The sequence below is a fragment of the Anabrus simplex genome, chromosome 1 (genome assembly GCF_040414725.1).
Source record: "Anabrus simplex isolate iqAnaSimp1 chromosome 1, ASM4041472v1, whole genome shotgun sequence".
In the NCBI taxonomy this organism is placed as follows: domain Eukaryota; kingdom Metazoa; phylum Arthropoda; class Insecta; order Orthoptera; family Tettigoniidae; genus Anabrus; species Anabrus simplex.
Genome location: NC_090265.1, coordinates 1,656,321,317 through 1,656,345,958, shown reverse-complemented (window position 1 = coordinate 1,656,345,958; position 24,642 = coordinate 1,656,321,317). Strand labels below are relative to the sequence as shown.

The window sequence follows — 24,642 nt, the reverse complement described above, 5'->3', positions numbered from 1 at the left end:
GTTCCTCTTTAAGCGCCGCAAACTGTTCATTGAATCGCTCACTATCCCTAGTCTGTTGTCCTTTAATAACTCCTACATCCTCTCTAAGCGCCACAAGCTGTTCGCTCAGGTGCCTCAGCACCTCTCCCATGTCTACCGACATTCAACTCACTTGTCATAAGGTCCGGCGGAAAAACCGTTCCGTATGTCACCGATTAAATTTCAAGTACTCTCAATTTCCCTCAATTCTAAATTTATCAAAATGTTCCTAACTGCTAAACTCTCGAACTTCCAAAGCCTAAGTCGGCTACCTCAATATAACATCATGTCATTCAAACACAGGGCAACCGTCAGTACAACACTATGATACAAAATATATATAACACAAACACAAAATTCTCCAACAAATGTCATAAAAACAGCAAAACTACAACATGCAAAAATCAAAGCTATATGATTATACACGTGTGAAACACAACACCCTGCAGGTCAAATCCCCACACGAATATCATCATCACCACGGAAAGCCACAAAATCAGCACATCCTCGCTAATCAACATCAACAGCAATATCCATATTCTCATGGTACGACGAAGGGACATAGAATCACGAAATACCTCTCTGAACTGGCAGTCATACAACATCACAAGTCTCAACAAAATACTCCCAATACATCACTAAGCTAACAGTACAGATCAAAGACCAAACTTGGTATACCTGCACTACACATAATTGAATGCAGCTGCCATAACATATGCCTGAACTCAAGCCTTGCACGACCTTTATTTACCGAAATATTAGGTCCTGCTTTTATAGACACAAGTTATGACCTATAGCCCTATTTATGGAGAACATCAGCAAAATACAACTTGGCTGTGTGAGCTCGTTTACACAAATATCAAGCATCACCTGACTGCATAATACAACAAGCTGTCTGACCCTCATTACTGCAATATCGGGTCCTCAATTAGCCACACCAAGTTCACAATGTTGACAAAAATACTACGTCGCTATGGTTAGCCCTTTACGGAATTTCGGCCAACACGTTGCTCGGCGACAAAAATACTATGGCGCTATGGCATAATGGCATAATGGGCCCCTCTTTACAAAGTTATCGAGCTCCACGAGAATTGGGCGCCATAAATACTATGTGCCCTACTGGATTCTGAGGTTCCGGCCAGGCGAAAGCCGGTCTCGAACCCAGAGTACAGTAGTGAAAGAACTCTCACAAACGTGAGCTGGTGCACATAGTCTTACCTGAACACATATCCATCCTCAGCCGGTAACAAGCGCTCTTCTCAGGGATAACATGGGATAAATGGGCAACATAGAGATAAACACTAGGATATGTGACTAATCAGGTAAGAATCGGCTAAATTAAAATATAAAAAAATCTAACAGAAACATCGCTGCATTCAAAGTTTAACAAACAGGGATTTATTACAAAAATGAATTATTTACAAATGAAAGAGCTTTCAAAATGATTGGGTAAAATAACGTCGAGCCGATGACAACCAGTTCACTGCCTTCACGAAAACAGCTGTGCTGTAACAAGCATGTTACAATAGTATAAGTAACGAATTATAGAAAAACGAATATCTGTTGAAATACACATCAAACAGGAAGTCCCATAAAATTTACAATGCCTCGTACCATCGAACCCCGGTGCAAACAAATATCACCATGTAAAGTACAGTGTCCTGACTCGGTCACGAACCCTAGCCCCATGAAGTGTAAGGCGTATAATATTCATAAACAAATAATATAAAAGAACACAACCGACATATCCAAGGGTATCAATATCAAACGGGTCAGTGTAAAATAAATGTAGAGCAAATAGAACAAAAAAAATCTCCTCCTGCTTTCAAACATTACGGTCGTCTCTCCCCTTAACAAACTCGACAAGCTGCAGACAGGAAAATGACCAAGTTTCAAGACTGTGACGTCAGGCACCACGACCCTCACCCTGCCACCACTTCACCAGCGACAGTCCACATAATTGATGAGCTCAGCTGACTGCCAGCAAAAACATCTCGCCTCTCAAAATACCTCACGTAACCTGGCTGCTAAAAGGTACTCTTTTACATACACATGGACGATCCGCCCTCATCTCAGTGTCACCCGCCATATCACAAATCTAACTTCCGCCTCTCATGGGCTCAACCTTGGTGCTACAAAAACACAAATCCCTAAGCGACAGTCATATGGCCCTAATAAGGCATCCCCAATACATCAAATACCCTCTCTAACTGTGCGGGGCTTTCTCATCTCAAATACATACAGTCAGCTATCTGCATAATGCTCATATCTCTCAAATATTCGGACTCGCTCGCCCTGTCAGCGAAGCTGGGTGAATTACGGGTTCCATCCTGGTCTCAACTATACGTATCTACGTCTGCAGAAACAAACGCCTAAATGCGCTACAATAAAAAGTGCCTGCCTGTTAGACTAACCTACCATGACCAATGGAGTTCGACCTGACCCATCAAGATAACACGTACGCTAATATAATACAATCGAAATGAAGTATAAAAACACTAACAAGGAATCTACAAAATATCATCTACCCTAAGGTACGGGGTTCGAGCTTGAGGCCTAGCTCTTAATTACAAGGAAAATTTTCCTACCATAACTAATCTGTTGACTGACGGCCCCCCTTTTCCTATCTAAATTTAAATGACATGCTTGAAAGAGAATTGGAAAGCTCTGACCTTATGTTATTGATGACATGACGGAGCGGCCCTCCCTGTGGACCACTGAATTTACCACATCATGACAGACTGCGGTGCTTGCATCAGATACTGTTGACCACTTGGAGACATTCTTTCTTGCGTGACTCCTTCGTACAGCTCCTTAGATAGTTGACAGATGTCCCCTTCGACGTCGCGCTGATCAGGTGCTCCCAACGTTCCTGGATCGATGCCCGTTGTCGTGTTGGCTTCAGCTCCTGGTTGTGGCTTCCTCGCAATGATGATGTCAAAAACTCGTTCGGACTTGATGCTGGGGTAACTGAAAACAAATTCATTCATTACAGACTGTCCAAACTCGATGCCTGTTTCCACTACTATCGGGTCTCTCACGTTACATTGACCAAGTCTTGTTCAGAATATTAAACCTGGTACACAATAGTTTCTTCATTACTCTAAGTCACTGTTATTTCATCCCTTCATTCGGACAACATGTAGTTCTTGAATGACCCTGAGCCTATATTTATCCTAGCCTTACGTCAGTTGCAACTTGACCTCACAGAAATATGAAGCTACTAGTTCATCAGTCTCTTACAAGCAGTACCTCATCTTCCCATAGCATATCCTCACAAGTAAAATCAAGAATTCCGCTGAATATTCAAGTTGATTACTTACTTCCTCGCAGGTACAGTCGTACTAGTAGTATGTGCAGCTCGAAGACAAAGCGTTGTTCTCAGTACCAACATGCAGTATGACGACTTGTTCAAGCAGCCTTCTGGTCCAAGAATGAGCCTGATATGCCAGGCGGCCTTATTTTTATAATCCAGTTTAGCGTCATCACGCCGCTTGATCGCGTGCAGTATCCGCGCGCCCGCGACTCGCCGTTCTCTCGCGCAACTCCCGCCAAGTACTCCATTTAATGAATGCATTTATGATTGCAGCCCTAATGCATATCAAAATTAAGCAGAAATTATGCAGGTTGCAATTCTTGTCTCAAATCCAATGCAACTCTTCCGTAACCAAAGATATTAATTTAATTCACTCTTCCCTCCTAATATAAGTTTTGCCGGGATCTGGGAAGCGTCCCCAATCTTCATCAAGAGGCTTGGCTTGGGACATAACTCCCTTTAATGAGGTTCTGGAGATTTCTTATAATGACGCTCTAGCTCACTTCACACAAGAACGCGTCTTCTGGACTCATTTATGAAATATGTTATAAGACAAGGACTTCGTGGGTGGTCTCATGTAATCCCAATCTTAATACTAAAATCGATGCTATTGGCTCATGAACAGAATGGTTCAGTACGAAGTAAAGAAAATATTCATTCAGCCTGGTTAGGATAGTATTATTTTGATGATATACGAGCGATTATGGGATGCAAGTTTATTCAGCGAGGAGAGAAGCAGGAAATGAAACTACGTTACAACACAGCTAAAGGAATATCATACAGAATTAAAAGTAGGCTACTTATGTTAGAACTTGGGCTTGCGATTTGATGGTCAATTTTTAGAAGAAATAAGAAATCCTCGTTTTCCGCGCTACTAATTTGCGTGCTCTAATTGCGACCTTATGCATGTCCGAACAGATATGTTAACGAAAACACGAAAAATTAATGAAAAGTTTCATTCACAAAATTTAAAGACATTTTGTTTATCAAGATTTTCGAAAAGTTAATGAACACGCTATTCTGTTTATTAACATTAAAAAATGTTCGTGAACATTATTAACAGTGTTTATTAACGAAGTTAACGAAAACATCTTGGTGTGGACGCACCTTTAACTGTTGACAAAGGGAAAATAATAATAATAATAATAATAATAATAATAATAATAATAATAATAATAATAATAATAATAATAATAATAATAATAATAATAATAATAATAAAGCCGTACGGTTAGGAGCGCGCAGCTATGAGCTGGCGTCCGGGAGATAGTGGGTTCGAACCCCACTGTCGGCAGCCTTGAAGATGGTTTCCCGTGGTTTCCCATTTTCATCCCAGGCAAATGCTCGGACTGTACCTTAATTAAGGCCACGACCGCTTCCTTCCCATTCCTAGGCCTTTCCTGTCCCATCGTTGCCGTAAAAGCTATCTGTGTCGGTGCGACGTAAAGCAACTAGCAATAATAATAATAATAATAATAATAATAATAATAATAATAATAATAATAATAATAATAATAATAAGGTCGGACTGAGTATCTCAGACGATAGAATGCTGGCCTTCTGAGCTCAAGTTGCCTCCTGTCGGCATATTTACTGGCTCGTAAAAAACTCCTGCGGGACAAAATTCCGTCACCTCGCCGTCTTCGAAAATGTAAATGTAGTTAGTGGAACGTAAAAACAATAGCTTTGTATTTGCTTTACATCTCACTAACTACTTTTTTACGGTTTTTGGAGAGCATTAATAATAATAATAATAATAATAATAATAATAATAATAATAATAATAATAATAATAATTGTACCGGAGATACTTCCGCTCCGTGCATTTAAATGAAGCGCCTTTCAGAAGGCCATCTGTGACATAAATTCTGAATCTGCTAGTGGAAGAAGTTTGGACGTTTATCGTCAGATGTATTTACTGTCGACTTCTGTGCACCCTCTGGTACGAGGATGAACAATCAATTTTCAAAGTAATATTGTGTGTCAAGGTTTCCTAAACTGAATTGTTTGTAGATTGTTTTTGGTGTTCTATTCTAGCATTTCTACCTCTTCCCGCCGGCTTCTAATATTTATCAATAAGGAATTTTTGAAATTTATTTAATTTACCAATAAGAATTGTGGGTGTGTCCAGGGCTTCGGCGCAGAGATTTCTGGAACCTTCCTCTCCGCTATAAAAACTGGGACCTTTTGGGCCATATTGTCTTTTGATCGCTCCAGTCCAGCAGTAGAGTGTGTTAGTAGAAGAGGCAGGAGAGGGTTTGCCTCGTCCATCTCCGGAAGGTCCACCAGCTCAAGGTAATGGCAAATATATTTTAATTATGTAAAAGTCTCAGAAAGCTAGTTTGAGGGGAAAGTTTCGAAACATTTTCGTAATGAAACTCTGTAAGGCTGCGTGCACACCGAGCGCGCTTCGCATAGTGTGTCGCGTGTTGCTCAACGTTAAGCATAACCAGTGATTAGTTCCTAAGCCAGGTGTTCACACCGTCCGCGCTCTGCAGCGCTGAACGCCTACGTTACAGCCAAGCGAAGCGCCAGGCAACGCGCAGTGCTGGTTGATTGCTTAGCGTTACCTAGCTGGTTCTGAAGCTATGGAAGAAGAAATTATTCATGTAGTGTTTCAAAGAGAAGAAATATGGAACCCAAAACACAAAAACTATAAAAATGTATCTGTTTTGCAAAATAAGTGGACTTAAGTATCTACAACAGTTTTATCGCTTTCCTACAGTAAACATATAGCCTACAGCAGGGCCTCTCAGGGTGCATGCACTGTGCACGGTGCAAAAGACGACTTGGCTTGGTTGACCAGAGTGCAGACCCCCCCACTCCTCGATTTGGAGCAATAGCGCTTACTCTCTCTTTCCTCACGCCTGTCTCGCTCGCTCCGCCTGTCTCCCTCTGCCCCACTTGCGCCGTAGCGCTCCAAATCCGGGCTGACTTGAGCCGAGTATAGGCGAGTTGAGCCGAGCTTAGCCGAGTAGCCCAGAGACGAAGCGTTGATTCGAGCCATGCCGAGCGGCAGCGATGCACACACAGTGCACGGAGCTCTTGCGCCTCTATCTGCACGCGTGAGATTTTGGGCGTTTGAGAGGCCCTGGCCTACAGTAATATCATTTCTACTGTCACACTTTACTGAGCTTAACGTTATGACAGGATGAAGTTGCGTATAGTTTTTAGTGTCGGAAGTGTCCGAGGAGAAGTTCGGCTTGCCAGGTGCAGGTCTTTTGAATTGACGACCGTAGGTGACCTGCGTCGTGATGAGGATGACATCGTTGCTTCACCGGTAAAACGTTGTATCCCACAATACTCTTCCTATCCATTATTCTCCTTCACGCCTCCCAGCCACATATGGATACTCAGTCCGTCAGAACAATGTCCGTTGTGTTCGTTTTCCTATGTCGACGATTGAACGAGAATGAACCTTACATGTTTTGTACACTAGGAGTGTGTAAATACGTAATGCAAACGTACATTCCTACAGTACGGTACTGTAAGGTTCATTTTCCTTTACACATGGGCATAGCAAAATCAACACAACATAATTTGTTCTGATGGACTGCATATCCATACGTGTCTGGGAGGCGTGACCAGTCTTAAGGAGAATAATTGATAGGAAGAGCTTTGTGGAATACAACCTTTTATCGGTCGAGTGACGACATGATTATGAATACACACATACACCCAGCCCCCGTGCCAATGGAATTTACTAATTATGATTACAATTCCCGACTCTCAGTTTAGACGACTACAAATTCCCGTTTGTTTGAGTTTCACCATGTGCATGAAAAAGGGACAAGCACACAAGCTTAAAGTTGTAGGACTCCATCTTCGAAAACGGTGCTTCCTCCTGTTCGTCGCTCCTACGCCAAAATCGCGAATGTGACAATGCTCTTCTTCTCCATTATTTCCCTTAAGACTGGTCACGCCTCCCAGCCACTAATTGATATGCACTCCATCAGAACAAAATTTGTAGAGTTCATTTTCCTATGCTACTGTGTAAGTAAACGAAAATGAAACTTATTTTACCGTACTGTTACTCGCTCCTAGAGTATGATGTATTTAAGGTCCATTTTCCGTTACACGTGCGCATTAATACAATAAGTTGCAAAGAACTGTTTCAACTATGAAACAACATAAAACAATATCGAAACTATAACATACACAGAAATTAGCGCCAGCGTGACTGGTCGCGTTTGAAGCAAAATGCTCACCGTTGACGGTCGCTGATATTTATATATTTATTTTCCGGTCCCTTGGAATTCATCTTAACGAGGTTTTACTGTTCAAAGTAATAAACGTCATGGTTGGGTTCCGTATTGAGTTAAGACTTAACTTAAATGAATACAAGATTTATTGGTCCACCTTCTCAATACTTCTCAATACTTTTAAGTATTGATAAGGTGGAGCAATAAATCTTGTATTCATTTAAGTTGAGGTTTTACTATATAAAAATAAAAACATTCTCCGTTTAAAAAAGTAATTTGAGTATTCATGAACTGTACAGTGAAATCATATCGTAGATTTTTAGCTATTGCATTTCAAACAAAAGATCTTACCGGTATGTTCCATTTGTTACAAACGAAAGATAATTAACGGCCTACTTTAAGCCATTCATGAGTAGTAATAGTATTTATTCATTCATCATGTCGTTTACATATTTACAGGACTCTGTTTTATATATACATAACTCTTCTAATAACATTATTACTTGAGAAATATTAATGTTATAACTAAACCACATATATTACAGAAGTAGTAGGACATATTATCAACATATTAATACTTAAAATAAATTGAACTACTAACTATCTCTTGCACACATTAAATAAATTATTATTATTATTATTATTATTATTATTATTATTATTATTATTATTATTATTATTATTATTATTATTATTATTATTATTATTATTATTATTATTATTATACAAAATCACACCAACCTCATCAGAGTCGAGTAGATATCAGTAAAATACCACGTAAGGTGAAACCTTGTGTGTGGTAATTTAGAATATTAATTACATAGTGAGAAATATATTTTAAATGATGCCTGAAATACGAGTATGGGTATGAGTGAATGACGGATATGATCAACAGCACATGGTGGAGCATTGAATAGAAATTGGATATGGTGACGTGATATTCTCATTTAGTTATTTCTTCCATAACAGTTTTATTATCCCTGACAAAGGATTTAAGACACTTCAGACTCATTTTCTGACCTAATAAAGTAGTTTGTAAAGTAAAACATTATGGGATATTTTGTGCGGAAGACTATCAGAATGAAGGGGTGGAGGGGACAGGGGTAACGCCAGGGTGCGAAATGAGAACGAAATGAGAAAGAAATGGTTGGTGGTGGTGGGGAGAAGGAACATAGGGCTTAATTACTAGTGTTTACTTCAGGCAATAACCGGCAGGGGAGGGGGTATAAAATTTCCCTGTAAGTTAATTACTCCCTCCCCCAGAAATATGTACATTTTAAATCTTTTTGTTATAACAAGAATGATAAACATTAGAAAGTTATTCCAATCAGCTAAGAAGTTTATGAGAGTCTGTTCCTTTCTTAAGAAACGCCAGACCGCGCGCGATTTGTCCTGATTGATTGTTTTAATAGGGGAACCTTTCTCTGCTGGCTGAACGAATTTGTCAGTTTATACACTCCTGAAGTGAATACGTCCTATTGGCTACTTATCGGAAATATACGCTCCTCAAGAGGTACAGGAGTGGTGCAAGCTCGAGCTACTTAGAGCAATGACCGGGTTTCAGATGGACTTGCCTGAGTGAATCACGAACAATAGGCTGCAGGTCAGGATTGCCACTGCTGCGTTGTTTTATTGCTCAAGGTCTGGCAGTCGTTTATATTTTAGCTGTTTTTATGAAAATATGCACAGTAAAAATCATTCATTTCAGTAATAAATTATAGGTGTTTTCCGTTTTCCTCGTTATTTTATAATGAAAGATTCCCCCCCTGGAAATTTTAGTGGGGGGAACCTTTGAGATAAAATCGTAGGTGGGGAGAAATCCCTCCCTTCCCCACTGCGATTTCGTACCCTGGCCGTAACGCACCCCGTCTTCAGCCCACGGGCTCGGACACTTTAAATCCGACTGTTTTAACGACCTGAAAGTTTGACCTTTTACTGACACCTGGAAAGGATGAACCCTGAGAAGTTGGCTCATTCTTCAGGAGAAATGAATAACTTATCCCCAACGTTTGGACACCCACGGACACTTAGTTCTTCGCTTTTGGTATCCAAGCAAAATGATTTTACCTTCCGCAAATTTATGTTATCCTGTTATAATGTCCGCGTTTACTTGCTCACAGGTGAAAGCAAAACGTTACGGCAATCTGATTGGCCAGAGAACTGCCAATCCACAGGAACTATGCCCTAAGCATGCCTAATAAAAACAAAAAACAAAACCCGTAGTCAGGACTGCGCATAGATCGTAACACGTGTTTATCAGAACACGTGTTGAATATTTCGACACCTCCTTACTTCTCATGCTCTCCTAACAGAAACAACGTTAGTTTTCCCGCCAAGCGGTATTTTATCCCCTACCATCGATTTCGCATAACGCACATCACGGCTCCAGGTAGTCATTATCGACCAATTTTAATTTCTTTTCTTGAAGGGTGATTAACGTCGTTCTATTTGATGTTGTTCGGAGCATCAAACGAACCAGAGGAGAAAGTGTAATGCTTGAGCTGTGTGATTGATGAAACTGCTGCACTTTCTTATTTACGATCTGAGTGGGGGTTGTAGATGGAGTGAGAAATGAGGGAGTGTAGATTGCATCTACCCTCCAGATTCGACCATCGACAGAATTGCTCCTCTCATCCACAAGAGACCATAAAAGTGGTGCAGGTCGTTCAGCCTCTGCTGTATGATGGCGGAAAGCAGAACGTACTCGACCGCTTGCGTTTACGAGAGAAGGCTATATAAACTACATCGTGATTTTAAAGCACATGTTTTAATCGATGAGATTTATGAATAAAAGTACTTTTTGTGATATCTGAAGCCATTTTTTTCAGATTCCACTCAGTTAATTTTCAATTTGTTTCTTTATATAAGTAAATTCTGTTACCATATGTTTTATTTTTCAGATACCGGTAACTTTTAAAATTATTCAAATTAGTTTCGGCAGACCGAAGAATCTAACAGTTACAACATACAACATTATGTAATGTTTATAGAGAACATGCGGTACAAGAAATCAAAGAGGAATTTGGAAAGGGAATCACAATCCAAGGAGAGGATATAAAAACTCTTGAGATTTGTCTTGGAGAAGGAGTACAAGGTGAAAATAAATCCATAACAAAAGAAATGGATTGCAGTCGAATAAAATCCAGTGACGCAGGAAATAATAGATTAAGTAGTTGAACATTGATATAGGAATTAGAAAGACGTTCTTAAAGACTTTCGTCTGAAGCGTGGCATTGTATGGAAGTGAAACAAGGGCGAGAACGATTTGGTAGAATTTAACTAGAAAAAGAAGTACCTAGCATTATAGGATACATCCTAAGACACCCAGGAAACAACAACAACAGGTATGTTTCAGGGCTATAGTTCCAAAATATGAACTACCGTTACCTAACATTCCAGTGTATTCCTTATGGATTTCCAGTAGGGCTGTAAGACTTCCCTACGTAGGGTAGGCCTATATTTAAGGAAAATGCCGCACGTTCCTTGTAAACCTTTCACGGGACGCGAATTTCCCCGTATTTTCAAGACTGAATACAATTTTTATTTATCTCAAATTCTAAATTTCGCCATTAGTCTACATTTACATGATTTAAGCATTCGGTGAGAAATACTATTTTTTTTCGTATAATAACTTGCATTGTTGTGATTTTTTTCGGGACGGATATTAGGCCTATGGCTGGTCTACAAGGCCTTTGAGACAATATTTTAATAACATTGACCGGCTCAGTAGCTCAGGCGGTATAGTGCTGAGCTCAAGTTAGCAGGTTCGATCCTGGCTCAGTCCGGTGGTATTTGAAGGTGATCAAATACGTCAGCCTCGTGTCGGTAGATTTACCGGTACGTTATATACAACTGTGGGACAAAATTTCGTCACCTTGGCATCTCCGAAAACCGTAAAAATAGTAGTTAGTGGGGCGTAAAACCATTATTATTATTATTATTATTATTATTATTATTATTATTATTATTATTATTATTATTATTATTATTGATCGTTGAACACTCCTACAGAGCCGTTTAGTAGCGCTTGCTCTTTATTCCACAAATTAATCGTATCGTCGCTGCGGGAGCAATACCGCGTATCTGGCAACGCACTTCCTAGCCAATAATTTCCCTTAAGACTGGTCACGCCTCCCAGCCACATATGGATATGCATTCCAGCGGAAAAATTTTCGTTGTGTTCATTTTCGTACGTTAATGTGTAAAGGAAAATTAACCTTAAATATGTCAAGCAAACATAGGCCTACACTCCTATAGCATGGTACGGTATAGACGTTGTAATACACTAGAGGTAGCAGTGGCGCCATCGTCTGAGGGAGAATCACTGTGGTGAGTGGAGCATGTTCAAATCTCAGCTGTTTGCCAAAAAGCTCTCTCCGCTGTATTCATCAATGTAAACAGAGGACTTTTTGTGTCGATATTGATATGGTTTGAAATTCTTACATGCAAACATTCGTAAAGACTACAGTAGGCCTATAGTTGCGATGCTTCTTTTCCGTAGAAAGCCCAAAAAAAAGCATAAATACAGGAGAAATGCGTGATAAAAGAGGATTGTGTTCATTTGCGATTAAGTAACACAAAATCACTTTACTGTTCGCGTGGTTTTCACACTATATACTACATACTTTAGGACTGGTGATACCTATATTTCACTATTTTGTTTACACGGCCAGGACTCTCGGAATAATTCTGTCCAACGACCGAAAACTCTCTTTCGTACGAAACGAATGAGCGAGTTTTTAGGCCTAAAAGCCTTGGTGAGATTATGGGGCTAAGTAGACTATACTAGACTTAACTAAAGTTGGCGTCTGACAGGTAAGGTTGGAGGGAGGAGCACTGCACGTGCCATTTCACGATGTTGCCACATTCCAGAATTCCTTTCTACATGCTCTTACCCCTCGCTTGCGGCTCACTTGTTCCCTCCTCCATTCTGACCGCTGTGATCTGTTGTAGACTACCTGGCCAGGCGGTGTCGTCCTATTTGCGATCACTCTTATACGAACAATCAGGTTCTTATCAGTGACAGTGACAGGTTTGGCAACTCCCAGCAAGATGAGCTGCCCTGAAGTTTTATCTCCATGGCAACCGCAGTCGCCCCACCCTCGTTTCCATGGCAACCACACAGCCACTCCCTTTATCCCGCCTCAACAGGCAGTAAACGGACCTCCCTCTATGTCACACACCAACTCTTATTATTAGCAGTATAATTATCGCCATCGTTGTTTTTTAAACGTTGTTAACAGTTGAAATATGGCACTCAGTTGTGGGTTTAATCTGTTATGCCTTTTTTATTAACCTTTTCCAGAAATATCTGATTTAAAGGTTTTAAATTGTGAAGTTGTGAAGGAGAAGGTGGGTAGGAAATTGTATGATTGAAGAGAACTGAACCATTATTTACAATAATTTATTGTGTTTGTATATACGGTAGTCCAATATTGCCGTTGAAGAAACAAAATCTCGTATGTCAAAATGTTCTTCCCATCCATTATTTTCAGTAAGACTGGTCACGTCCCCCAGCCATGGATATGCAGTCCATCAGAACAATTTCCGTTGTGTTCATTTTCCTATGCGTATAGGAAAATGCACCCTACTGTACCGTACTGTAGGAATGTACATTTGCATGACGTATTTAGGCACTCCTACAGTTCAATATACTTAGGGTTCATTTTAAATTGATATCGTTGTTGCGCCTCGAAATTCCGTTATGTGACAATGTTGAGCAACATATGTATCACTTCGATCGAAAATTCGTTGATATACTTCATGCAATACTGAACCTTAGATGACAGAACCTTTCTGGTTAGAGTTGTAAACTGAAATATTATCACATACCGGTAGTGGTTTTTCTAGTCCGACTCGTTGGCTGAATGGCCAGCGTACTGGCCTTCGGTTCAGAGGGTCCCGGGTTCGATTCCCGGCCGGGTCGGGGATTTTAATCGCTTCTGATTAATTCTTCTGGCTCGGGGACTGGGTGTATATGTCTGTCCCAACACTCTCCTCATCATATTCAGACAACACACTACACTACCAACCACCACAGAAACACGCAATAGTGCTTACATCCCTCCATAGAGGGTTGGCGTCAGGAAGGGCATCCGGCCGTAAAACAGGGCCAAATCCACATGGGCGACGCAGTTCGCACCCGCGACCCCACAGGTGTGGGAAAAAGCGGCAGGAAAAGAAAGACCGGTAGTGGTTTTTCTAGGCACAACGACTATATGGTTCACAATTCTTACACGTAAACATTCTCAGAGACTACTAGTATAGTAACGATGTTTCTGTCCAAATGTTATATTCTTGTTTCTTTTTAACGATGGTGACTTGAATGAATGGACTTCTGCATTTGAATGAGGCAAAGTTACGGCCGAATGACCAAACAAGACCAAATCTAAATTGCGATTTTCTACTGTAGCATCTTTATACTGATTTGATTCTAGCCATAATTCAGTCGCGGAGGACCTATTTAAACACTTAAAAATATTTTCACTGATTTTCATTTCTATCAAAAGTTATTTCAAATCTTAAAGCGTAGTCAGTGACCGGCTCTTAAACTCTTTTCAATATTTCTTTCACATTGAATAGTGATCAATTTTGAAGTACGTCGACGTAGTTAGGCAGCCAATTTTCGATTTCTTTAGTCAATTTCTTGTAAAATATATACTCTTTCTCTTATATTCTCTTTGGTGTCATGGGATAAATTGGTATTTTTCGTTTCATTCTCAACAAACCAAGACATGCGGACAACCGAGTCGAACATGTAAGAAAAGTCGAATAGGAATTTTTGGTGATTATGAAACAGAAATGTTCAATTACTGTTATCATTAATATAGAAATTATTGCGCAAAATGCCAAAACTTGAAATATTAAAACCTATTACTACACTGAAAATAAATGTCCAGAATAAATATGACTAGAAATGACCAAGTTAGGAAAAGAAAGTGGCCAAAATATCAGTAGAGGCTTTTTCGAAAATGTTTGATTCATTCACAATTCCTCTTGTATACCACCCAATTTTTATTTCTATTCAACAATACACAAGAAAAATAGTCAAATTTTGTCAAAGATTGTTCAGCATTGCTGGAAGTTTGACAAGATTTGAAAATATTTAGCAAGGTTTGGTAGCAATATGTTTTAACATGGAGGCAAGGGAAACAACAGCTATGGTTCTTGGACTATCAGTGGGATATATTCTTAAAAAAGAAGAGAAACGCGCAATAAACCACAATTTACACGGGGAAAATATTAATGTTTTTATCTTAAACATAATTTTTAAAATGTACTTACTGGCATAACATCATTATGTTCCATTCACACACATTAGCTGAATAAAACTAATAGCAATGCAACGGAATATCTTATTACATGAAAATATATCAGGAATTCCACAATAATAAGCATAATAATAATAATAGAAATAATAAAAATAACATGCGAAGATCGTTATAAATCGAGCATAGCTGATAGTTTCCATCGATGATTTCACGGCCCGTACTTATAGACATGATCCTGTATAGGTTTTTCGGCTTATATCGACTGTCCACGAGAAAGGCTTCTTAAACAATGAGTAAGGAAGATGAAGCCATTTTTTTTTAATCCCAGCATGCTTAGCGGCTTATCGCGCACCGTCAATACTCGAATTCCATTGGTCAATTCTATCGAAGACTTGACAATTCTTTGATCGATTAGAAATTCAAGACTTGTGAAGACTTCTCAAGTATTGCAAGCGATTTGACAAGTAAACTTGTGAAGTACTGAAAAGTCTTGCGAAGTCTTGTCAAGTCTTGTATTTGACAAAAATACTGAGTACGAAACAGTCAAGGTCTCGCTCCTACGACAACTCCGTGAGAAAGAATTCGATGCCTGGTGTGCCTTACTACAAAAGGGTAAGGGTGTTATACTGTATACGGAATACACATCAGCCAATCAGTGGGTAAGAAAACCTGAAGGTTTAACCAGCAGCGAATGGATAAATGCCATAAAATTGAAAGCAAATGTAGTTCCAGTTCATGCATTACCTGGCAGGTCCCAAGACAATAATCACTGTCGGCGTTGCCACAGTGAGATTGAAACACTTGGGCACGTCTTGGGTTCCTGTCCATTTAATGAAACACTACGGAATTCACATCATCGTATACGATGTATGATTAGTTGAATCTACGGGGAGGTACATGGATTGTCTCAGGCAGGGCCAAGCCGCCGGATTGACATGATAGGTATACCACCGGGCTCAAGTAAAGGGTTCATAATAGACCCCACAATTAGAACCGAGGCATCAATCACTCAACCATATGATGCACACAAGGAGAAATGTGATATGTATGAACCTACAATTCCATATTACGCTGAGAAATATCATATAGACTCCTTAGAAGTTTTATGATTGATGATAAGAGCAAGAGGCGCCATTACTCACACATTCCACAACTTTTGTAAGAAATTTAATTTGGATAACCAATTTATTAAGGAAATTGGGTTAGCGACCCTTAAAGGCTCGTTAACTATAGTAAGAAACCATTCATACTATAATGAGTTCCTCCTGGATTTAAAAATTATTGACCGATACGAATTTTATTACGCAAGGAAGGCTATAATATAGTATTTATAGACTTATACGACTGTTGTAGTTGTCAATCAACTGTTTATGTAAGTTTTGTCTTTTTGGCAGCCTTCACATGGAGGAAGCAGAAATAAATGCATCTCAACCTTGCTGTCTATGGTCCTCAACACTGTCTTGGCAGGCGACTGATATGTGACCTGAGTTGGCCGGAAATTCCATAGTCTGGTCAGCACAAATAATCTGTTAACTTCATTTATGCCGTGCACAGGAATAGAAGGATTTTTTTTTTTTTTTTTTGATGTTGGGGGCGAGTAAATGGAGAATCCTTGGGCGAAAACTATGTATGCCCTCTTCCTCATCTGTTTCCTAGGAGTACCCGATGAGTTGGAAAATCTCAATTATACGGCACTGGCCGAGGAACCCCACCGTGTGTTTAAGCGGTGACAAGATGATGGAAAGGTGAGTTAAGAAGAAATACACAGCGGCTGGTTTTCAGCTAACAATGTAAACACCATCGTAAAAGAGTGTAGCTGCCGACGTTTATCATAATGAGTTGAAGTGATAACATTATTTTCAAAATCTCTACCGTTATAAGAAGACTTTCAGCATATGAAGGATTTCGGTTTCAACAGACATTTTCTCCAAGTTATGAAGGTCGATTTTTTTTTTTTTTTAAAGTTGAAGTAGCCAGTAACTGGGCTACAGGAGGATGTTGCTCCCACGACCACGCTTTGGTATCTCGAGGGTTGATAGCACGGTTGTATTATTCCAACTGCTGTGCTTTAGGTTCGTCTGCATTAAAGAAGACCCGTTAACGCTTTGATCTCTCTTCCGACGTCAGTTGTATAAAATACAGTTTCTTTCCGTATCCGTCTGGTTCTGACACAGTTGACGACGCCAGAGAGGCCTCTAAAAGAGAAACCAAAACATTCATGAATTTAAATTTTTACCAGCATTTACTGCGCGATGTTTCACAGGGACCTCTTCCTGTCTGCTGGTGAACTATGTAGCGCATGCGTGCGTGGACGTTTCACTCTGTTACGATGCCCTGCGGCGTTGCAACAAGAGGAAGAAGAAGACTTCTTCGTGCGCCGAAGCTGCGCAACTTACCAAAACAGAGACGTGATGTATTAGGACAATATAACATTTTAGAAGGTGTACTATTCGTTCCGTAGGTTGCACAGTAGACTGCTGATGCAGCGTTAATATCCAATGACATGTCCAATAACTGCAGTAGTATGATTTTATTACTGGGATGAACAGATAGTGGTTATTTGTAGGTAAGTAGATAGGTAGGTAGGTAGGTAGGTAATGTGGTTTGTCGAGTGGGGGTTAAATGAAGTTATATTTTTCAAATGCACTTCCGTTTATTCTCAAAGACATCCACTTCGTTCCTCTGAACGATTCACGGCTAAGCTAAACACACACACACAGTGTCCCTCTCTCTCTCTTCCTCTCATGACATGACATACCTGTCACTCTCCGATCACTTTCACGCTTACAGACGTCATGTCCTCGCACGCTTTACCAGGAAAGCATAACACATAAAGAGGTAGAGGCATGGTTCCCCAATGCTGAAGTATAGGAGAGAAAGAAGGCGGGAATTTCAAAACTGGTCTTTAGTCCACATATGAATATCATGTGTGTGCATATGTGGATGACGTCATCCTGAATACACTCTCTGCTCCTCCACTTCCCCTTCCCGGCGACTATAGTACGTGCGCCCATCACGTGCATCGCTTATAAAAATGTAGTTTTAGGAACCTCTCTGTACTATCCCTGCTTTAAATATGGCGCTGGCAGATGCGCGTCTTTGTTCACACAATAAGCGTCTTGGTAAATTCCTTTCCTCCCACCTCCGAGAATGTGAAGGTATTTAGTGACGTAATAACTAAAGAATGCCTGCCGTTATCATCACCTTTCTCCTCATCTTTCACTTCTTCCCGTATGTTTCCACCCGTGGCTACGTTGCCACCAAGGCAATAGAAGTTTACAGGAGGTTTTTTCATACTATTTAAAATAGGAATCTTCGCATTGTAGTAAACATTAGAAAATAACTGACAATGTGTATAATTAACAAACACATTAATTAAGAAGTGCTTTTTGCTGGCCGAAAATGACCGACTTTTTTTTCACTTTACCTTTTTGGTTTAATTTCTGCTTAAAATAAGAATGTCCATTTTTATCTACCATCCATCCATCCATCCATCCATCCATCCATCCATCCATATGCAGTATATAAATTAAATGTGTATTAAGTAAGATTTGGTGGAAATCATTCAATTATATTTGCCATTTACTGACAAGTCAAATTAACTGAATGTAACTAAGTAACTTTCAAATTAAACATGTTTTATATTGTCTCATATGTGGACTTTGCATGCGGTCGGTCGATCGGTCGGTCGGTCACACATGGGTGAAGAAATGCGAGCGCGGCTACCCAGCCAACAGAAATGACTAGAAGGTTGCACCAGAGTCACTTCTCAACAATTTACTGGATTCACGTGGGACATGCGTATTCACCGTGCTGGTATTATCCATGATGAACAACTGGCACATATAGGGAATTATTAACTTTTACGAACTGTATTCCAATAAAAATATTATTTAATTTAATATTATTAAAATTACCGGGGAGAGTTTCCCTAGATTCTGAATTCCATTTTCTATCTTTTTACCAAAAATTTTAAATAAAGTATTAGGGAAATATAGAAATGCAAGACGTCGCTCATAGATTCACTCCCTGTCAGTTTGTTTTATTACGGGTGGACGATGCTGCAGGGGTTGGTTGAATTTGTCCAGGGGTGGAGTATTTAAATGCAAAGTGCGCATGCTCTACTTCACCTCCATATTAATTTACTGGGAGAAATATACTTTAATAAAGAGTGCAGATTACCATATACTAATTCCTAGGAATATTTAGTGAATTAAAATTATTCCGTGAAATATTATATTCCTCAACAATAAACGAAGAGAATTACAAGAATTGAATGGGGTTGGCCGTTAAGTGTATGCTCTTGAGTCCACCCCATATATACGGTAACCCTTTCACTCCCGAATGGGTCTGCGTCATTGCTTTATTGTATTTATGTTATTGTATCGTATTGTATCGCATTTCTCCCTGAACACTGATATGACAACAACAACAACAACAAAAATAAATCGTGGGACAAGTGTTGTTGCACTCTTAGGTGTGCAATCTTGGATCTTTGCAATTAAGCTCCTGTGTAAGTAATTTACTATGTAAATGCGATTTATGAAATCACCTTTTTTTTTGTTATTTATTAAAGTGAATGACTCCAGACTATTAACATTTTATAAGTGTGAAGATAGTTGAATTACAGAACACACAGCGTTTTCGATAGAAACTCTGCTCTGAAGATATTTCACACATGTGTATACATACATTCTGCGAGATATTATTAAGTCACGAAAAATCATGCCATAAAATGATTCATTTTCGCTGGCGAAGTGTTCTAAGTAGAAGGTAAAGATGGAAATATATTACAGTTCTTGATTAACCTTGATTAACGATGAACAAAATATAACTTATTAGGGAAAAACACTCCTTGCACGAAAAGGTAAAAAAAGATGACATTTAACAAGTTCCACTAAATTGCTTCCACATGTTCTGCGTCTACCACAGCATGGTTCTCGTGATGCGGATGTCAGTGTGATTTATTACGCGTATTCATGGTAAAAACCGCCATAAAAACAACTTAGTTTGCTCATGGCATTGAAATAATTTACATGACAGCTTCAAATTACTATTTATAGAGAGTACTATGCCGCTGTTAGGTATGCAAATGAGAAAAGAACTACAGTTTATTTCCTTTTGCTCATCTCACATGCTCCACGTGTGTGAGACGAATGAATGAATGAATGAATGAATGAATCTCATTCCATACGCTAGCGACTGCAGGATATCCTAATAACAGAAGTACGTATCTATACTTCTAAGCTATGACTTAAATGCGGACTCCCTTGTACATTATTTATCTTGTATGTGAGCACGTAATTTACACACATGTTCACGCGAGGACATAAAAATAGATAACATTTTGGTAGTATCATTGAGGACTAGATGGACCCTTTATTATGGGGAAAGCAGGAGTTAGTAGCAGGTTATAGCTAATACAGGATATCCCTGTCGAAATTATTTCAATACCTCTTTTATTTTTCTGCTATCCTAAGACTCATATTGGTAATAAGGCGGTCCTGATTGCCCGTCGAGGGATGGATGTCCAGGACAACAGTACAGCCCCTCCCATCCCATTAGCAACTCGGCCACACATTCCGAAGGAGGCTTACTTGGTCGTTACGCCCTCCCCCCTGGCAGCGCATGGCTGCTCGACGACTCCTCCCACCCCGTAACTGGGTTGTAAGGCCCCATCGATTATTCATAGGTCCCCTCAGCCCTTAGTAATAATAACGTATACATCTTGAACCCAATTACTCGGAAAGAAAAACATAACAAATACGAAATAACTCCCCATTTCAACAAACGAAGACTACTAGGGTACGTTCGCTACACCTCCAGAGACTTGCAGCGCGAGGACTGCGGTGGTTGCTGTCGATACGATACTCTCATTCTGAAACCCGTTCCCGATCTTTTAGTGCCTTCTCTCACGCAGTTTTCTCTCACGGCCGACAGACTTTCTCTTCTTTGTTCGCGTGAAGATGCACCACAACTGTCATCGGGTTGGGCCACATTCAACAGGGAAACAGAGTGCTCCAGAAGTGTAGTATAGTAAATTAAGGATCCTGTTCTGCCTTTCTGTTATCCTAATAACTTGCTCTCCTCTTTGGATCTCTTAACCCAAGAGCTGAGCTCGCCAATAAAATGAACACCCCCGTAACTGTGCTTTAGTGGAATAATAATAATAATAATAATAATAATAATAATAATAATAATAATAATAATAATAATAATAATAATAATAATAATAATAATAATAATAATAATAATCCTTACCAATGACTCGCGCACATGTTTTAATTTTAAAATACACAAAATGAAGTACGCTTAAATGACGTAAGCCATTCATTCATCCCATTCACTCCTTCCTTCTTCATTCACTCAACAATCATCCAGCAAGTCAGCAAACGCTCACGACAAGCCGCTTTCAACTTGCGATGAGAGGGATTGTGTCTAATGTTTGCAGGTAGCGAATTCCATGACCTGTACACAGAGATTATGAAGGAGTGGATGTAAACAGCAGTGCGCATTATAGGTATGGCAAGGAGGAGCCAGATCTTGTATTGTGGTCATGATAGGACGAGAGGTAAGAAAAAGATGAAGGCAGATAGTTGGGAGTATTAGTGGAGAGTATATTGCGCAGAAGTGACAACATGTAAAGTTCACGACGCTGGTGCACTCGAAGCCACGACAGCTCCTTATAATAAGGTGATATAATATGAGCATCATATCGCAGATTAAAGATATATCTTACGCAGCTGTTCAGGCTCCGATCCAGTTTCTTGTTGCTGTCGCAGGTTATTTCAGTCAACACAGTATCACAATAGTCAAATATAGGCAGTATCAGAGAGTGAATTAGTCGAACAGAGAATACATTACAGAACCGTTTCAATGGTTATAAGCATTTATGTACTTTATTACATGTGCTTATCACCTGTTGAGTCCAATTATGGGTTAGTCACTGAAGTAGATCAGGGTATGCTTTTATTGTTTAAAATTATTGGGGAGACGTCCTGTTGCTTGAGGGAATATAGGTTTTTACTGGTACTGATAATAATAACTTGAGTTTTATTTGAGTTTATTAACTAACTGTTTTTATTTGTATAGTCACTAAGATGTTGAAGGTCGGAATTTATTTTAGTAACTGCAGCGTCAATATCACTCGGTTTTTACCTTTTCTCAATTTCAGCACCTTTTACCGCTTGTTTAATACTATTTTGGCTCCTTTGCCGCATTTTATTCCTAGATAAATTAAACAAGAAAAGCCGAAAATTTTGTCTGTAAAGCTTGATTCTATGTAGTTCTTCGATTCATCGCTAGAATCGTGTTACCTATACTGCACTACAGTGACTCTATATTGAGCCCATAAATCTACCTTGCTGAAATTTCACTACAAGATGGATTGCATTCATATTTTTATTGCAAGCTGACCTCGTGTTCCGTGGCGTGCCAACTCACAGCGGGAGGCGACCCACCAAAACATCGAACGAGGTCGGAATATTTCGGAAGACCTCGGGTAATTAATGATGAAATTCTGGCTAATAAACCTCACTGTGCGAAATTTCGGCACTGTCATTAACAAAGAAGTTAGGAATATTGGAATATATTTGATGAAGCTAAGTCTCCAGATTGGAAATGTATTTAATTAGGCTTGGAGAGAAGTTAGCCGAGTGGAACACATGTGTCAAGGACATACGGTCAAAATGCGTGGGAACCATCATGCACGAAATTTAATTACGCCAGTTAAAGAAACAGGAAAAATCAGCGAACGACACCATCATGACTGGAAAAATAGGTGGAATCTCTGGGGTGAGTCTCAAAGAAAACGGTCCAGAGGTCATCAAATGGAATGATTACACAACAGTAGATAACGCCAAGCAGAGCGTCCCTAGAGAATGCATAAATATCCCTTCCTAAAGCAGGGGAGTCAGTCATCATTTAATTGTCCGAGAGGGTGAATCTACGTCGCGTGAGGGTATGAAGAGGACTAGAATTGTGCGAAATAGACTTGGAGAATCTCTAAAGCAAGTTGGCTTGAGGGATAAATATTTTACCAAGTGGTAGTGGTGAGCGAAGACAACTTAGATATTGAAACATTGCATTTACGACAATCCATCCCGGTCGGGGGAAAAAATCATAAGTTAAATAATTGTAGGATTCCTGAACTTCTGCATGGGGAGACAGCAGATTCATAAATAGTTCTTTAAATGATTGCGGACAAGGTTATTTTGACAATCGGTAAGGGGAAGCTGTTGGGGTCTGGCAGAGACAAGCCTTTGTCACACTGTCATTCACATCTGTGGGGCACCTGGTGAAAAGGGGATCTTACGTTACATCGTTCTGAAGGAACAAAACTGCGAAATGCAGGAAAACTTAATTTATTATGCGTTTAGAAGAAACGACAAACACTGAAGTTAAACAAAAGTAATAAATCACTTGCAAATGTTCTTACCAAGCCAACTTCCAGGTTACGAAAGAGTTACGTCGTTAAATTAGTTAAAATACAAGTCCACAATATAAACAAAAACAGGAAGTCTTTCCAACTCTCTAAAACTACGACTACGATTACAAATCTGTCTACCCACACTTGACCCATTCTCACATAAATAATGTGAGAAACGAAAAAAAAAAAATAAATAAATAAATAAAAAAAAATAAAATAAAAATTAACAGCTGACGAATCGAAACCACATTCGTAGTGTAAATCCTACATAAATCAACTAAGTGTCAACACACGGCACTATCATAATATACCGGACACGCGGTATATCATGATAAAGAAAATAAAGAGAAACGAAGGGTTATCGAACTTGAACGCACGCGGCTAAGTGGTATAGATCAATCTTCACTAGCCAGGTTTCCACGTGGGGCAACCCTTACATTCATGCCGCTACTGATGCAACGCTATTATGGGAGCACCTTCCGGCTAGTAAGATTTATGCCGAAACGTGGCCTAAATAGTACCTGACTGGGCGAGTTGGCCGTGCGTTTAGGAGCGCGCAACTGTGAGCTCGCAACCGGTAGATAGTGGGTTCGGATCCCAGTGTCGGCAACCCTGAAGATGGTTTTCCGTGGTTTCCCATTTTCATACAAGGCAAATGCTGGGGCTGCACCTTAATTAAGGTCACGGTCGCTTCCTTCCCAATCCTAGGCCTTTCCTATCCCATCGTCGCCATAAGATGTCGGTGCGACGTAAAACAATTGTACAAAATGTAAAAATAAATAAATAAATAAATAAATAAATAAATAAATAAATAAATAAATAAATAAATAAATAAATAAATAAATAAATAAATATGTCTTTCCTGCCAGGGAGTAAGACATGATATGTCGGGACCTCATACTAGTCTACAAATCACTGATTTAATTTTCAGCAGTTAGCAGAAGAACACGATTATTAACAAATGGAAATACAATGTTCTGAAATTTATGTTGATTCATTTCGAACCATCTGCATTTAATGCTGTCTCTGTTTTTAAAACTTCGAACTTATGGCCTGAAATCCAGCTACTTTTGACTTATAGGCCTATTCTTTAGCCCTGGTACGAAAGATATATCCTAATAAGATAGAGGCTACCGTCTACTACAATTTTTCAGTCTATCGGATAATAATAATAATTTCGTGTGGCTATTTCCAGCCGGGTGCAGCCCTTGTAAGGCAGACCCTCCGATGACGGTGGGCAGTCTATCGAATTTGAGATATGCATGAATAGCTGGAGATTCCCTTATATTCACTGGCCAATTTCCTGCCTGTACAATATACAGTACCGGTCAAATGTTTAGGACCACATAAAGAAATCACGAAATGTCATGTAGAACCTAAAATTGTGCCACTAGACCTCTGTAATTT

General features: G+C 39.5%; 1 protein-coding gene across 1 annotated transcript in view; it reads left to right on the top strand.

The window, feature by feature from the left end:
* The window catches only part of LOC137502383 (uncharacterized), a 77,750-nt gene extending 72,136 nt beyond the window's left edge, over positions 1–5,614 (top strand). Inside the window, exon 3 of the mRNA XM_068229438.1 lies at positions 5,466–5,614. The gene's annotated coding sequence lies outside the window, so the exon portion shown is untranslated. The remainder of the gene's footprint in view (positions 1–5,465) is intronic.
* Positions 5,615–24,642: the final 19,028 nt, after the last annotated feature.